Raw genomic sequence first — 17501 nt, forward strand, 5'->3', positions numbered from 1 at the left:
GTATGTATTATTATTATTTACTATTATTTATTAAATTTATAGTCCGCCCTCCCCTCTAACAGGCTCAGGGCAGATTACAACATACAAATAAATACAAATAAATTGCAATAAAAGCAAAAAAATCACAAATTCTTACTCAGATTCAGCAGCATGAAACAGACTCTACGATCTCCCTCCCAATATCCCAGGACAGTATTCCATTCATCCTTCCCCGCAACCCAAAAAAGGGGAGGGGTGGAGATGTGAGATTGCTGTTCCAATCACAACTCATAATAGAAGACCGGAAGGAAGGTTAATTCAGCAGATCTAAGTGCTGGCCTCAACCATACGCCAGGTGGAACATCTCTGTCTTGCAGGCCCGCCAAAAGGACACAAGGTTTTGGCAGGCCCAAGTACCCTCCAACAGAGAGTTCCACCAGGTTGGGGCCAGGATTGAGAACACCCTGACCCTGCTTGAAGCCCATCGAGCCTCCCTGGGGCCTGGGACCATCAATAGATATTTTTCTGCTGATCTTAGCACCCTCCAAGGCACATATGGGGAGAGGCGGTCCCTCAGGTATGTTAGTCCCAGTCCGTTTAGGGCTTTATAGGTTAAGTCCAAAACCTTGAAACTGATCCGGAACTCCACAGGGAGCCAGTGTAGCTGCTGCAGCGTGGGAGTCACATGTGCCCTGTACGGGATACCCGTCAGGACCTGAGCAGCAGAGTTCTGGACCTGCTGCAATTGGTCTGGCCCAAGGGAAGCCCTGCGTAGAGCGAGTGACAGTAGTCCAATCTGAAGGTGACCATTGCATGGATCACTGTTGCTATGTCATGAGCTGAAAGATAGGGGGCAAGCTGCCTGGCCTGCTGAAGATGGAAAAAGGCAGACTGGGCAACTGCCGTGACCTGGGCCTCCATTGATAAAGAGCAGTCTAATGTCACGCCAAGACTCCTGACTGATGGGACAGGTACCAACGGTGCTCCATCAAAAACTGGGAGCTGGATCCCCGTATCCACCACCCCATGACCCAAGTAGGGTTCAAGTAGGGTTCAACTTCAGTCTGCTCTGCTGGACCAACCCAGACATGGCATCCAAAGCTCTACCTAGGGTGTCAGGAGCAGAGCCAGGCCAGCTATCCATCAGCAAATACAACTGGGTGTCATCCACATACTGGTGACAACCCAGTCCGAAACTCCAAACCAGCTGGGTGAGGGGGTGCATATAAAGATTGAATAAGAGGAGGGGAAGTATCGCCCCTTGCGGGATGCCACACACCAGTGAATAGCAAGCAGGTAACTTCCCCCCAAGTGCCACCCTATGTCCCTGCCATGGAGAAAAGAGAGAAGCCACTGCAAGGCAGTTCCTCAAATTCCCACACCAGCGAGGCAGTGAGTCTACAATTCATAGTCAACTGTGTCAAACACTGTTGAGAGATCTAGCAACATCAGCAGTGCCAACCGACCCCGATCCAGTTGCCTACAGAGATCATCTATGAGGGTGACCAGCGCCGTCTCCATCTCGTGACCTGAAGAGAAGCCAGACTGGAATGGATCCAGGACCAATGCATCATGCAGGAAAACCTGCAGCTACTCCACCACCGCCCGTTCAATCACCTTACCCAGAAACAGGAGGTTCGAGGCTGGGAAGTAACTGGCTGGATCAGTAGGGTCTAAAGTTCACTTTTTCAGGAGAGGCTTCACCATGGCTTTCTTTAATGCCCCGGGAAAGACCTTGGAGCTCAATGATGAATTAATAATTGCCTCCAGTGGGGCCCTCTGCCCTTCCACCCTGGCTTTAACCAGCTACGAAAGGCAGGGGCCCAAGGAATACATAGTGGGCCTCACCAGCCGCAGGATCCTGTCAACATCCTCCTTGGAGACCATGCTGAAGTGACCTAAAATTGGACCAGAAGATGGCCAAGGGGTTTCCAGTTCCTTTACTGTGTCAACTGTGGCTGGCAGGTCGCGGTGGAGAGACAAGATTTTATCTGCAAAAAAGCTCCCAAAAGCCACACAGCTTATGGCCAAATTCTTAATTTGGCAGTCTCCCTGTGAAAGGGAGACCAAAGACCGAACTACCTGAAGCAATTTCACTGGGTATGAGCTTGCAGACGCTATGGACGTGGTGGTAGGGTGGGCCTTGGAGCATCCTAGGCTATTAGTCTTGGGTGACTTCAATGTCCAGGCTGAAGACACCACCACACCAGCGAGGCGCACAGCAAAATGCTGAACCCACCACAGGAGCCCAGCACTGGTAGAGCAATGCTCGGCAGAGTGAGCACTAGCCCAAAACCGTGCACCTCAAGCCTCCTCCCACCGCCCTCACCTCCAGTCTGGCAGGATTCCAGCTCGGTTTTAGCAGTCCTACTCACATATTCACTCTCCCCTCTGTTCTGTCCATTTCGCCCCCAGTACTCAAGCCAGGCAGCTCTTCCCAAGCCACCCCTCAGCTCCTCTGCATGCCAGTTCCCAAACCTCCAGTCGGCAGGTAGAACTACAGTCTTCCAGGCTCAGGGCAATTGGATGGCTGGTTACAATTAGTTGCCCAGCAACTGGCCACCACCGTACAGCTCCACACCAAGGCCCAGATGCTGGGGCGTCAACGTCAGCTGCACTTCAGGGCACCGGGCTCAAGTCAGCTGCATGGCTCTACATCGGATGTCAGGCTTGGGCAGCTGCCCGGCTCTGCATCGAATGTCAGAGATGGAATTCGCTGCTCGCTTCCAAGCTGAGATGCAAGCTCGGCTCTGCATCGGGGCCACAACACTGGTGTCCGCACCAGCCTCGACGATATTGGGCATGAACGTTGGGGTTTGCACTCAACTCGCTTAACTCGCCGAGCTCCACTCCTCCACTGCTACACTCCACCTCCAGCACTCCGCCTCCAGCACTCGGCCTATTCATTCCTCTAGCTGTTTCACAGACTCCATAGGTCAGTTTGCTTTCTTAACTTGTTCACTTTGTTGGAGTGTAAACTGAGGGTGGTAAGGGTAGTAATGCCCTTACTTCAACTAAGTGCTGGCAAACTTGTCAGGGAAGCTCAGAGAACTGTTTAAACAGTTTTTTTAAAAAAGGAAATCGGAAGAAGCCGGTGAACCTACTCCCGTCTGAGCTGCCATCTTAGAATATTAGTGCAGAATGTGTGAATTAATTACATGACCTCTGATTCCTCCCAAATCTATGATTCTATGATAAGAATTTTTATAGAAGTTTTGATAGATACAGCAGTGGAAGACGGAACTGTACCATTTTTGCATTAGTTTGCCAAACACAATTCAACTGAATAGAAATCTTCTAAATTAAAGTAAAAAAGACCAACTAATACTGTGTTCAAAGGAATGTCATTTGAGGTTTCAATAACTGAGAGAAAGAGTAGATTTTTCAGAAAAGTTTAAAGCCCTCTCTTGGATCTACTCAACTCGGTATGTGTGTGTTATGAGTGTGTTATATGCCATCAAGTCACTTCCAATTTATAGTGACCCTATAAATGAACATGCTAGGTCTTCCTCTTTTCCTACTGCCTTCCACCTTTCATAGCATGATTGTCTCTTCCAGTGAATCTTGTCTTCTCATGATGTGATCAAATTACAATAGTCTCAGTTTTGTCATTTTAACTTCTACAGAAAATTCAGGCTGGATTTGATTTGGAACTTACTTATTTGTCTTTTGGGCAGTCCATGGTATCCATAAAACTATCCTCCAACAGTGCATGATGAATGAATCAATGTCCTTGACTTATAAATAGTAGATGCTGCTGCTGCTGATGTTGATGCTGTTGATGTTGATGCTGCTGATGTTGCTGTTGATGATGATAATGATGACGATGCTGCTGCTGCTGCTGCTGATGGTGATGATAATGATGATGATGATGATGATGACGCTGATGAAGTTGATGCTGATGATGTTGATGCTGCTGATGTTGCTGTTGATTATGATAATGATGACGATGCTGATGATGTAGCTGCTGCTGATGGTGATGCTGCTGCTGCTGATGGTGATGATAATGATGATGATGATGTTGATGCTGATGAAGTTGATGCTGATGATGTTGATGATGATAATGATGATATAACTAGTGTGTTTTACGATAATATGTTGTTAGTTATGTTTTTCTGTCAGTACAGGCCAGTCACCCTTTTTATCAGCAAATGCATGATTGACCTGTATTGATATAAAGGGGGAGGGAGGATATCAGCAAATGAATTTGTTTCTTTGGCATGCAAGCAGAGTATCTACTCAATTGTCTGTAATTATCGTCAGTGCATAGAGCCGAGGAGTCAGTGAGAAATATAAGCATTCTTGGGATTCTTATGTGGCCTGAAACAGGAAATAAACACCATCTTCTCAGCTCAACCTAAATTGTCCCCTGATCCTCAGTGATGGAAAAACATATACCAAAATGAAACTGCAATGCGACGGATGATGTTGAAATTTCCATTCGTGTGGTGTTCTGTCATGTAACAATGTGCCGCTTTTGCCCTGTGACTGGATCAAAGAAGTAAAATAAATGAGAGAGTGAAACCTTAGCTCAAATTATAAGGAAATATTAGAATCCTTTTTGTAGAGCATCTGTTTTATATATATGAACCCATGGAGCTACCTTATATTGAGCCAAATCCTTGGTCCACCTACCTCTGCATTGTTTTTTACTCTGAAAGGTGGTAGCTTCCCAAGATCTCAGGTGCAGAAAGGTCCTTGCCTAGCACATGATACCTCAGACTGTTTAATTGAAAATGGTTAGGGCTCCTCATAAGACCCTCTGCAAGCAAGGCAGATGTTGTTCTGTGGAGGTGGTCTTCCATTCTTTTTGGAGGCAGGTGCAAACCTCTACATACAGCCTTGCCTATTGGTATAAAATAGTCCTTCAGTTTTTTTCCACTCTCTTATTCTGTGATCTAGAAGCTTTTATCATTTTCTCAGTTCCATAGATTGCCTCCTCTCTCTTTCTCTCCTCCCCCTCCTTTTTTGGCATACAGTACCCTTTAATCTAAGACTGAGATACCCACAAGACACTAAGTTAATTATATCTAGCATCTTGTAACTGCTGGTGGGTTAGACGCTCGAAAGTTTGTTGCAACACATGGCAGCATGGACCCGGTGTATGCCCGTGCTTCATTACATCCTGACCTTTCAGATGATACCCATTGGAAAAAGGATCAGTTCTTCCATATGGCAGAAGCCTCATTTACTAATATGCTGTCCTCCAGAGTCACAACTGTAATATCTCTGTTGAACTTTTCATATAACTTGACCCCTGTTTAGCTCACGCTGCTGAGTTGTTTACTTTTGGTGTTCAGGCAGGCACTCCATAACTATTATTAGTGTACTAACTAAAAACAAAAAAACAGAGATTGGTGATGGCTTTCACTTTTGTTGCTTTTTGAATTTCAAGGGTGATGATGACAATCACAGCCTGAGTTCTGGTTCAGCGTCCAGTCACCTTCCACCTTGATGTCTGCAATTGTCTTCTCTCTATGCTTCCACCATCACTTTCCAGTTTTTCCACCTCTGTCTCAAACTCTGATACCGAAATCTCTCAGTGCTTAGACGATGTGGGCTCTACCTCCCATTCCTATAACAGCTTCCCATTCTTCTCTGCCCCCACAAAAAAAATTCCTCTGTTTTTGACCTTTCCTTAACAGCTCTCAGTGGACTTACCCATGCTCCCTTTCTGTGCTTACTGTCCAATCTTCATTCCTTCTACTTTACCAACTTCAGCTGCCCCCAAAGTTTTCCTGCATTCTTAAAGAACTTCACCCTTGTCACTCTTATCCCAGGAACTGGTGTAGGCAGGGCTATTTTCTGGGGAAAGAGGTGGTGGAACTCAGTGGGTTGCCCTTGGAGAAAATGGTCACATGGCTGGTGGCCCCGCCCCCTGATCTCCAGACAGAGGGGAGTTTAGATTGCATCTACCACTGGATGCAACAAGCAGTCTAATTTTGCTTGATACTAATCAAGGGTAGAAGATGAGCAAAGAGGTAGGTAGAGGAGCAGGGTGGGGTGAATTGGCCCTTGTATTTACTGGGCAAGTTCCTGGTGGGCTGCTGCCCTGGAAGGCCAGGGGGCACTTGGTGGACAGGAACAATCCATTCCAATCTTCAGTGCCATATTTGACAACACCACAGAGAACACTCTGAGTAGACCTTCCCAGAAGCAATGGCAACAGGCGCACGCTTGATTGTTGCCTCTTTCTGTACTGCTCCTGGCTGGGCCCAAGCTGCTCAGCTCAGACACAGCCAGTGGTGGCCTGGGATGATGTGATGGGAGAACATGCCACATCTACCATCATCTTGTTGCCTCACTCCAAGGGGATTAGTTCTTGGCTTGGTTTACTCCTGGGCTGTTTTAATGGGCCAACCCACTCCTGGAAGTTACCATTTGCATGTCCCATCTTGTGACTCTAGACTTTTCCAAAAAAAATGGGGGGTGATCTCTGGGTCAGCAGCTGCCAGCACTAGTTACTTCTGAGTTAATCAAATATGAAAGGTAGGCATCTCCGACACCTAGCTGCTGAAGGTGTCTTCTACAGAGAGGCCCAACGTCCCCAGAACAGTACAGCTGAAAGAATGGTGTGAATGTTCTCTGCATTGCCTGGAGGTCGGCATGACTGCCGAAGTATTTCCAAATCAGAAGTCTTGCGGCTGCCTATCTGCAGAGACCACACATTAGAACACCCCTCCAGAAATGTTTAAAAGGTGATTTCTAGTCGCTCTGGGGAAGGAAGCTTGGCATGGATAATTGCAGCCCTGCTGGAGTCCACAGTGCACAAAGGGCTCCGTGGGAGCTAAAGAAGGAGAATTTAATCAAGGTTGGTAAAGATGGTTTTTAATGGAAGGGAATTCAGCAGAGGACAATAATCATTAAAAGCCGAGGTGTTAATCAAAAAATTCTTGCAAAGGAGAAAAAGAAATCACTCTGTAGAACAGTGCAAGAGCTCCAGAAAAAAGATTGTTTTCTCATCCTGGATCCTGTTTTACAAATCAAACAATATCCATAAATGTGTCTGGGGTCACATTATGAATGGAAGGGGAGGGCAGAATATGATACCATTTCTCTTTCCAGCCGCGTCCTGCCTAGAGAATAAAAGTGAGAGTTTTGGACTCTTGAGCTGGAATCCCAGGACACTTTGTTGCCTGGTGATTACTTTGAGACGGTGATTAAAGGAGTAATTTAAAACACCAGGATTACAACAAAGGAGGGGAGTTAAAACTGCCTCGGGAAAAATATTCCTCAACCTCTGCAATGGAGGATAATCATCTACCTCTGAATGCCATTCTAGAGGACATAATTAAAGAGGAGAACAAGTGATAGCGTTAATAAAGGAAGGTTTTCTTTCTAACAGGGCAAGACATGGAAACTACACTTAGAAAAAGGAAGGGGCTGCTTTGATGTTGCTGCATTAGTCATTTGGGTGGTCCCAGCCAGTCAGGGATCCTGTTGTGAATGGGATGACATCACGGTACTACGTAGCCAATCAGATTCATCCATGTGATTTGTTGCATTGATACAAATGTGCCAAGGGCAAATGCAACAATGGAACTGTTGGCACAGAGAGGCCAACTTGGCCTGCGTGTTGAGTTCAGTTCAGAAAACCTTTCTAGTTCAGCATGCTTTACAGTTTCTGCCGTTTCATTATCAAAAGATCCATTGTTCACTCAGCAATGGAACAAAAAATGGCAATAGTTTTATTTAATTAAAAATGAGCTCAGAATAAGATAAGTCACTGGTGGCACCTTAACCTATTTTTTATTTATTTATTTTACTTCATTTATACCCCATTTTTTTCTCCGCAGTGAGGACTCAAAGTGACTTATAACTTTCTCCCTTTCTCGGTTTTATCCTCACAACAACCCTGTGAGGTAGGTTAGGCTGAGTGTGTGTGACTGGCCCAAAGTCACCTAGCAAGCTCCGATATCAGATTGGGGATTCAGAGTCGGGTCGTTTTCATACGTCATGAACGTTGCACAACATCGTGCAACACTCACAGAACACTAGCATCTTTATGGTGCAATTTCTGACATAATCACACCACAAAAACGGAATCATGATGAGGTGACGTCAGAAATTGTGCCATGACGATGCCACTGTTCTTTGAGTAATGTGCGATGTTGCGTGATGTTAATGACGTGAAAAGGACCCTGGATGTCCCAGATGCCAGTCTAACACTCTAAACACTACTTCATACTAGCTGTTATGATAATAGACTGCATTTCATATTGTTTCACATATCACAAGGAATGAACCTTAGAACTGACTTGTAAGGTAGGCCAATGTTAATATTCCCATACTGCGGCTGGGAGGTTGATAGACAATGGCTAGCCTAAGGCCACTTGGTGATCTGCCAGGCTATACCCTGTCAGTCCTTGGCAAGTAAATCCCTAAGTTCTTCACATCAATCACACAGGTGATTTGGTTGAAGTAAACTTTATTAGAGATCCATCAGGTTCAAGGTGCTCAGACAGTGAAATTGGCAGAAGTGACGTGTAGAGGAAAAGCATGGTTAGTTATAGGGTAAAGTCCCACCCCCCATGTTAGTAACCCATTGAAATTCTGGTGCAAATGCCAGAGACAAAAGGTATCAAAGCTTAGACTATGATAGGAAACAATAGCAAGTGAGGAATGAAATCATCCTTGTTCTCAAGGCAGATACAATTCAGTCTAGCTGCTTCTGGCTCCAAGGCCGTTGGCTACAGAAGTGAAAGTTTTTAGCTTCAAAGGAAAGATAACACAGTGAGCTTCTCAACAACAGGCATTGAACAGCGCGCAGAACTCTTCACAGTGTCAGGGGACTACTGGGCAGCATACAACACACCCATGGCATGTACTGCAGGCTGGCATACATGACACTCCCGTATGAACATGAAAACCACTCAAGAGCAGCTTCAGAGGCCCTGTTATATTTTCTTCTACTTTCTGAGGTACAAAAGAGAAGTGCTAAAGACAAACATTCTGTGCTGTGCTGAATTATGGGACACCCTTGGCCACGATTATTTCCTGTGGCACTGAGCCAGCTGCATTTTAGGTGCTGGGTAGAGTTGTCAAGCCTATGAACTGGCCAACCCAAGAGATTTGGGGCACGGGGAAGGGAAGAGCCGCGCTATATGGTGGCATCTCTTGTAGGTGAAGGTGACATTGCCACATTGTGCAATAGTCTAGGAGTTCCCCTTCTCTATGGTAAATTAAGTTGTAATTTGTTAAACATTCAAGAGGCTTCCCCTTCAATAAAATTTCAGGATGAGCAAATGTTCCTTGTTTACATTTTTAAATGTTGTTTACTTTTTTTTAGGAATGCTTTTGACTCTTCACTCTTCGTTGTGTCAATTTCTTTGCATTGTCTCTGCATTTTACATGGGTTTTATATGTAATTTATAGGGTATATATACATACAGTCTACATCATCTTCCACAGGGCTTAGACTGAATTAGCCCTAGATAGACTGCACTGTCAGACCTCTAACAAACCATATGTATAATACATCATGCAGATTTATTGAGCAACAAATAATATTGAAAAATGGGTACATTTTATGGGGAAAATTCAGTGTGAGGAAACAGAAAATGGCATGAAAATAAAGAATTGCAGGTTCGATTTGCAGAAACACGAAGTGAAATTGAAACAAGGATTTTCAGGTCAAAAGAGCAGGGATGAGAAATTCAAAATGATCTTTGCAATAAGTGGTCGAGTCTCGGCTGACAAACGTTTCCAGCATGGGCCACACAGAAACCTAGCAATGACGACTTGGTACCTAATGATGCTCCTTTCCATTCTCTTTGTATGTTCAAGTCTGCTGCATTGGACTGTGGAGGGAGCTGAATTTTAAGTTATTGTAAGAGAGCTCTCCAATATTTTCCTTCTTATTTGTATCATGGGTAGGGAGACCTCCCAGTCTACACCAGCTCTGCCTATCACAGCTCAGCAGGGTATAGGCAGGAAAATTGGCATTGTACCAAACCAATGGCTGTACCATAGAGTTCTGGGACAATCCTAGAGCATTGCATCAACATGTTGGTGTAGCTTCTGGGTATTCACTGGAGGTGACATCATAATGACAGCACAACACTGTTTACCCCATCCACATTACTCATCCTGGATCTATCTGCAGCCTTTCACACAGTAGATCATGCCATCTTGTTGAGCCATTTGGAGGCAGAAGTAGGTATCAGAGAACATGCCTTGGACTGGTATAAATCATTTCTCATGAAAAGGGCGGAGAGGGTTGCAATTGATGATCAGCTATTTTCAATATTGTCTTGTGGGATTCCACAGGGTGCAATCTTATCCACCATATTATTCAACCTCTATGTAAATAATTTAGGAGAAATCATTCATAGCTATGGAATTGGATGTCATCAATATGTGGAGGACCCCCCAGCTCTATATCGCTCTATCCAAATCCTCTGGTGATGCAGTAGAAGTCCTGAGTCGTTGTCAGATAGCTGAGGTCAAATTACTGAAAGTGAACAAAATGAAACTGAACCCAAACAAGATGAAAGTGGGTTGGGAAGACAGAAATATTGAAGGGCATTGTACTTCCCAATTTCAATGGGGTTCAATTGACCCTTGCAGACTCAGTTAAGCAACAAAGGGTTATGCTGTATCCAACTCTGCTGCTAGAGAAGCAAGCAAATATAGCTGCAAAAAAACTTTCTATAAACTCACACTAGCCTAGAAGATGGCCCCTACCTTGACACATCCAATAAGACCACCTTAATTTATGCCATGCTAATATTGAGACTAGACCACTGCAATGCACTCTACATAGGCCTCCCCTTGGAGACTTCAGTTGATGCAGAACACTGTAACCCAGTTATTATCAGGAGCTAGACGGAGCATGCATATTACTCCTATTCTGCAGTCACTCTGTTCACTACCCACAAGTTACTGGGCTCAGTTCAAGGGTTTGGCTCTCTTATACAAAACACTTCATGGCCTTGGACCCTCATATCTACAGGACTGCCTCTATCTTTATAGCCTGCCGTGGTAGTGTCACTGGTCTGAACAGGGCCTTCTGCAGGTACCACTCTGCAAATGGCCCAAATCAACAACTACCCATACACGCACATTCTCTGTGGTGGCCCCCACCTTACGGAATGGTCTGCCTGATGAGGTTAGGAATGCTCCCGCTTTGCAAAACTGAATTATTCGGAAGGGCTTTTTCTGCACAGGTAATAGGACTGTGCTGTAAGGAAATGGTTCAGGAATAGGGTTGCCAGCTCACAGTTAGGAAATTCCTGGAGATCTGGGGAGTGAAGCCTGGAGAAAGCGGGGTTTCGGGAGGGAAAGGACCTCGGCATGGTAGAATTCCATGGAGTCCACCCCCCAAAGCAGCCATTTTCTCCAGGTGAACTGTCCTCTGTGGCCTGGAGATTTGTTGTAATTCTGGGAGATCTCCAGCCACCACCTGGAGGCTGGCAACCCTATTCAGGAACATGTATTGGTAAAGGGATAGAGACTGTAGACTTGCTGCAAGTATGCTCCAATTGGGTACTTTCCTCATTGTATAATAGGTCCTGTAATATTGCTTATGCTTGTTTTCAAATTTCTGTAAGCCATACTCTGTATTGTTTATGGAGTGTCCCATTCATTGATTGTATTAATTGTATTAACTTATACTGTGTAATCCCCCTTGAGTCCCAGTGAGAAAGGTGGACTATAAATAATGCAACTAACAATAAATTTTTTAAAAAACCTCCCTCCCTCTTATACTGGTTGCCAGCCAATGGCTGACAACCTTGGTAATGGGCTGGCACATTACTTGAAAACCAACTCAGTTCTCCTGTGGTCTCCAGATTACAATTTAAGGCCCAGGTCAAACAACTGTTGGAGATGTAGGCTCTGGTATATCTTAGGGATGATCTTGAGCAGGGCTTTTTTTCAGTGGGAACGTGGTGGAACGGAGTTCTGGAACCTCTTGAACATGGTCACATGGCTGGTGGCCATTTTCTCCGCGGGCGACCTACTGAGTTCCACCACTTCTTTTCCCAGAAAAAAAGCCCTTGAGTCTGATTAAGGAGTGAATGAAGAGGGTTTATTCAGGAACTACAACTTTGACAGAAAGGAGAGAAACAGAATAGATGCTAACTGCCTCAGTAAACAGGGAGGAGGGACTTCCGGGAAGAAGCAGGAAGCAGGAAGTAGCCTAAGAATACCAATCTGGAGACATGTAGGAAGGACAGAAGAAAGGAGGAAAAAAGGATCCCACTCTGCCATCTATCTGATTGTCAGACCTGCTGCCCCCTACAGGCATTCTGTGTCTTCTGCCTTCTCTGTACACAAGACATGGTATTTCCAACAGGACACAAGGCGGTTCCTGAGTGGAGGAGAGTTTACCCCCTCCCCAATGTCCAGAAACAGTTGATTCCCCCCCTTCCCTCCACACACACACATATTTTGTGCTGTCTAGCAGAATGCTAGATATACTACCGCTTCACCCATACTAAAGAATGGCACCACCTATATTAGCATTAAATGAGTAGCCTACAGAGGAGAAATGGGAATTTCTGGCCCACCTGCTACCTGGTTTGTGAGCACAGCAGCTATAAGTGTAAGAAGTGTATGTAAGTAGGCGACATACCCATGATGAAGAATGCTGCATTGGCTGCCAGTGGAGTACCGAATCAGATTCAAGGTTTTGGTATTAACCTATAAAGCCCTATGCAGACTGGGACCAATGTATCTGCAGGACCTCCTCTCCCCATATGTGCCCCAGAGGATGCTCTGGTCAGGAGGAAAGTAACTATTGGTGGTCCCTAGCCCCAGGGAGGCCCGCCTAGCCTCAATCAGAACCAGGGCTTTTTCAGTCCTGGTTCCAACCTGGTAGAACTCTCTGTCTAATGAGACCAGGGCCTGGCAGGATATATTATCCTTTCACTAGGCTTGTAAGACAGAGATGTTTTGCTAGGTGTATGGCTGAAGCCAGGCTAGGCCTCCGCTGGCCTTAATAGAGGAGAGAAAGAAAGATCAACACCCACCCCCGGTCAGAGGTATCCACCATCTAGTTTTCTTTCCCAGTTTTAAGTGATAGTTTCCAAATGGTGGATTGATTGCCTCCTATTAGTTGATCGCTGCCACCTTGTGAATTTTAAATATTTTTATTATATTGTTGTTACTATTTGGTTTTTAACTGTTTTAAAGCATAAATCTATTATAAATGTTTTTATTGGTTGTCATCTGCCCTGAGCTTGCCTGTGCAGGGAGGGAGGAATAAAAATAGAAAACGAATGAATGCATGCATGCATGCATGCATGGGGAGGAAGCCTGTGCCCTTAGATCCCATGCACACAAGTTGGTGGTAATCATGTAAGGGCATAGGGCCAGGGCCCGCATCCTCATGCCGACACCCCCTCTACACACACTGCTTCAACACCTTTACAGGTTCTGCATAGAGGGCTACCTAGTAAGTAAGTGTCCAAACCAGCCTGAGATTCAATTGTGCCTAAAGACTTAGAGCTCCTGTTAAAGGATAAACGGAGACTTTCTCGACTCGAACAGCAACGAAAGGGATGGCAATTTGTGGCAGATAAAAGCCTTCATGGCACTCCGGTTTTGTTTGTGATGACTCTAATTCTATCAGTGTGGAATTGTTCCTCTACAGTTTCTTTATTGAATTAAATTAATTCACTTTATTCAGCAACACAGTGCTGAGGAAAGACAGTGCAGGTGACAATGCCGGCACGGTGGTAATTTGATTGGGCCCACTAATGTTGGTAAGAGCAGACCTGTCAAGAGACATTTTCAAGAGGAACCTGGGATTTCATTGGTGCCTCTCCATTTTCCTAGTGTCTCAGTAAGCCCAGAATTTTAATCACACTCCACATCAGGCTCTGGATTATCATCAGAAGACATCTGAAATGAACATCCCTGGATTTGAAATTCAGAACTGAGAGCCAGTTTAGTGTAGTGGTTAAGAGCACGTGACTCTAATCTGGAGAGCCGGGTTTGATTCCCCACTCCTCCACTTGAAGCCAGCTGGGTGACCTTGGGTCAGTCACAGCTTCTAGGAGCTTTCTCAGCCCCACCCACCTCACAAGGTGTTGTTGTTGTGGAGATAATAATAACATACTTTGTAAACTGCTCTGAGTGGGCGTTAAGTCATCCTGAAGGGCAGTATATAAATCGAATGTTGTTGTTATTATAATTTGCTCCAAAAACAGCATTGAAACCAGGGCCATATTAAGACTTGCTGAGCCCCTAAACTGCATTAAAGATAAGAGACTCCATAAGTTACCAATGAAATTTAGTTATTTGGAAGGTTATTTAGAGCCCCACCCCTTGTAGCTTTCTTGACTCGTGCATGAATTCAGTTCTGGTTGGAAACTTCCAATTCACAGGTGCCATCTTGCCCTAGGCTTATCAAGTGCATGCCTGGAGTTCCTAGGAGACTTGGAGGGGGAGAAGACATCATTAACACAGTTCAAACTCGGAAGCGACATCACCAAAGCTCTAGGATATCTCTGATCATAGAGACTGGCAAAATCCTAGAGCATCAATGATGTCACTTCCAAGTTTTAGCCAGAAGTGATGTCGACATGTCGATGATGCCCCCCCCCCCTCCATTTTCTCTTGCCACTGATTGGAGCACTGGTGGCTACTAGGGTGCTCCAGTGGGAGTTTGCTCACCAAAAGCAGGCAATTGGCACCCTTATACTGCTCCTTGATACCCTAGTGCCAATATCCGCAGTATTTACTGCAATGTGCCACCCTCTGAATATGGAAGAGGAAGCTGTCACTATCATCAGTTTAACATCAATCTGTGCAGTATCACTTCTAATAACAAGAAGAACAGTGTGTTTATACACACACACATATATAGTTATTATATTGTTATATATAAACATGTATAGGAGGGAAGGCAACATGGTATAGCCTGATGCCATCAGATCTTGGAAGCTAAGTAGGGTTAGTACTGGGATGGGAGACCCACCAAGGAAGACTTTGCAGAGGAAAGCAACAGCAAACTACCTCAGCTTCTCACTTGCCTTGAAAGCCCCTTGATGGGGTCTCTGTAAGTCAGTTTTGACTTGACAGCACTTTACACACACACACACACATGTTGCTCTTGTCCAAGCTGACACAGACCTCCCAATGCCCACACTGCCCCAATACTAATATCAGAAGAACCCTTGTCCAGGGCTGGCAGGGGAATGTGGCCCAGATGCAGCTCCATTGAGCAAGGATTTACCCCCCTTCCCAAGAATCGCACTGCTGCAACAGCGTCAGGCCCAGGGAGCCACATTTATCCAGCACAGCAACCAGTGTAAGCCCCAGTGCCTCCGGGAACAGCAGCAGCAAGCAAACTGGGAGGTGGCCCCAGCTTGGGAGGAGCTTGGCTACCCAAAAAGCACCATTCGGTAGTGCTTGCCCAATATTGCCTTCCAGCAAATGGTATTCAATGGCATACTGAATTTAGCCCTCAGGGCTAAAGTTCTAAAATGTTTTAATGGACCTAGGGGTGTGCTCTGAGAAAAAAACAAATTCCTTATCATTTCAGATCTGGGCTTCCAGGTAAAAACTTTACCATGATTGCTGATATTTGGGTAGGACATTACCAGTTCTTGACTGAAATCCATATTGTTGTTGTTTTAGTTCCAGAATGTCTGGACCATTATTTTCAATGGGGGAAAAAATTGAAGGTCTGGAGGAGTAGTTTTTGAAGTTATATCATCAAATTTTCACAGAACATAGTCCTCCCTCAAAGACACCCTAAGTTTCAAACAGAATGGACAAAGGGCTTTGATTTTACAGAACCTCGAAGTGGGTGCCTCTGGGCACAGATGCACTCCCCCCCCCCCACTATAGGGGGAAATGACAGCAGCCCATCAGGAGAGCACCAGCCACTAACATTTTTTTAATCCTGTCTGCATCCCTTTTTTAAAGTAACCTTAACTGTGACAGCCTGACAATTTTAAAATATCCTTTCCATTGAAAATTCTGCATTTTGCCGTTCTTCCTTGTTGTGGGACGTTGTTTCCCAAAGTAAGGAAGGCTTCCTTGACAGAAAGCCTCTCCCCCTCACCCAATCCCTGTGATCTTTAAAAATAGTTCCAAAAAACTAGAGTGCAGTGATGAACCAATCATTGAACTGCTACAAGACACATGACATCCAGCTGACGATCCACTGTAGGAGCATCTGAATTAGTAATTAGTACTACTTCTAATAATAATAACATTCGATTTATATACTGCCCTTCAGGACAACTTAATGCCCACTCAGAGCGGTTTACAACGTATGTTATTATTATCCCCACAACAAAACACCCTGTGGGGTGGGTGGGGCTGAGAGAGCTCCAGAGAGCCGTGACTAGCCCAAGGTCACCCAGCTGGCTTTAAGGGAAGGGGTGGGGAATCAAACCCGGCTGTCCAGATTAGAGTCCCGTACTCTTAACCACTACGCTAAACTGGCTCTCTACTATTCTCTCTATTTAAAGAGTTCCTGGAGGAAGAGGAGAAGGCAGTGGTGGTGCAGTTGAAGGACTGGGGTACGGAAGTCCGCAGGCTGAGCTGCACAGTATGTTTGTTTATGAGTTGTCTCCAGGTTTGCCACTTTGATCAGTCACAGGTCTGCTCCAAAAACATCACTTTAAAAGCCATAGGATCTGATCTTGCTGAAAGAACCTTCAGTGGGAATTTACAATTGGAACTTCCCATTGGGAAGTTGGAGCTGTAGATATAGTAGTTTTTTTTTTTTGAAAATTTTTTTTATTGGGTTAGAATCCATTATTTTTACATTTACATTCAATTTTCCCCAATTTTCCATTTCTAACCCCCTCCCTTTCCCCCCCTTTTGTTGACTTCCAACAGCTTTCCAACCCTTTGTCCCCTTTCCCTTACTTCTATTAGATTCCTCTATCTAAAACAAATATATATTCTCCATTATTCTAAGCAGTACATCCTTAACTATTTTTAACATTATATACCCAAACTGTAAGTCTTTGTTTCCATCTTAGATAAACAATTTATCCCATTTTCCAATTTCAAATATTTCTATATATCATAAACCATGTAAATCATACATTCATTTAAATCAAACAATTTGACTTATTCTCTATATATTGCTCATTCTGTCTTTTTATAATAATTCTGTATAACTCTCATCACATAGTCAATCAATTTGACTCATCTATATCTTCAGACATTCAGTTTGGTGCATTGTACAAATCTTACCAAAGAAAGAAAATATTGTTGATTAATCAATCCTTATATTTAATCCTTATAGTTAATTATTTTCTATCGATATTCTGTTTATTAACCTATATATATCTATATATATGTCAATCTATTAATCTAACTGCTTATTAATTCAGGAGCTGTAGATATAGTAGTTGAAGCACTCACAGCTCAACATGGGCTCCTCCATGGAAATTCCTTCTCTGAGACTTGTCTCCAAGGGTGATTGGCTGGGAGCACTCACCTGTTTATCCCTGGCAAGGATCTGATTAGAAGGGAGAAATGCCATTGCCTGGGAAATCAGGAGAATCAAAGAAAAAACAGATGCCTGCTGCTGCTGAGGGTAAGCATCA

The sequence above is a fragment of the Eublepharis macularius genome, chromosome 9, assembly GCF_028583425.1.
Source record: "Eublepharis macularius isolate TG4126 chromosome 9, MPM_Emac_v1.0, whole genome shotgun sequence".
NCBI lineage: Eukaryota > Metazoa > Chordata > Lepidosauria > Squamata > Eublepharidae > Eublepharis > Eublepharis macularius.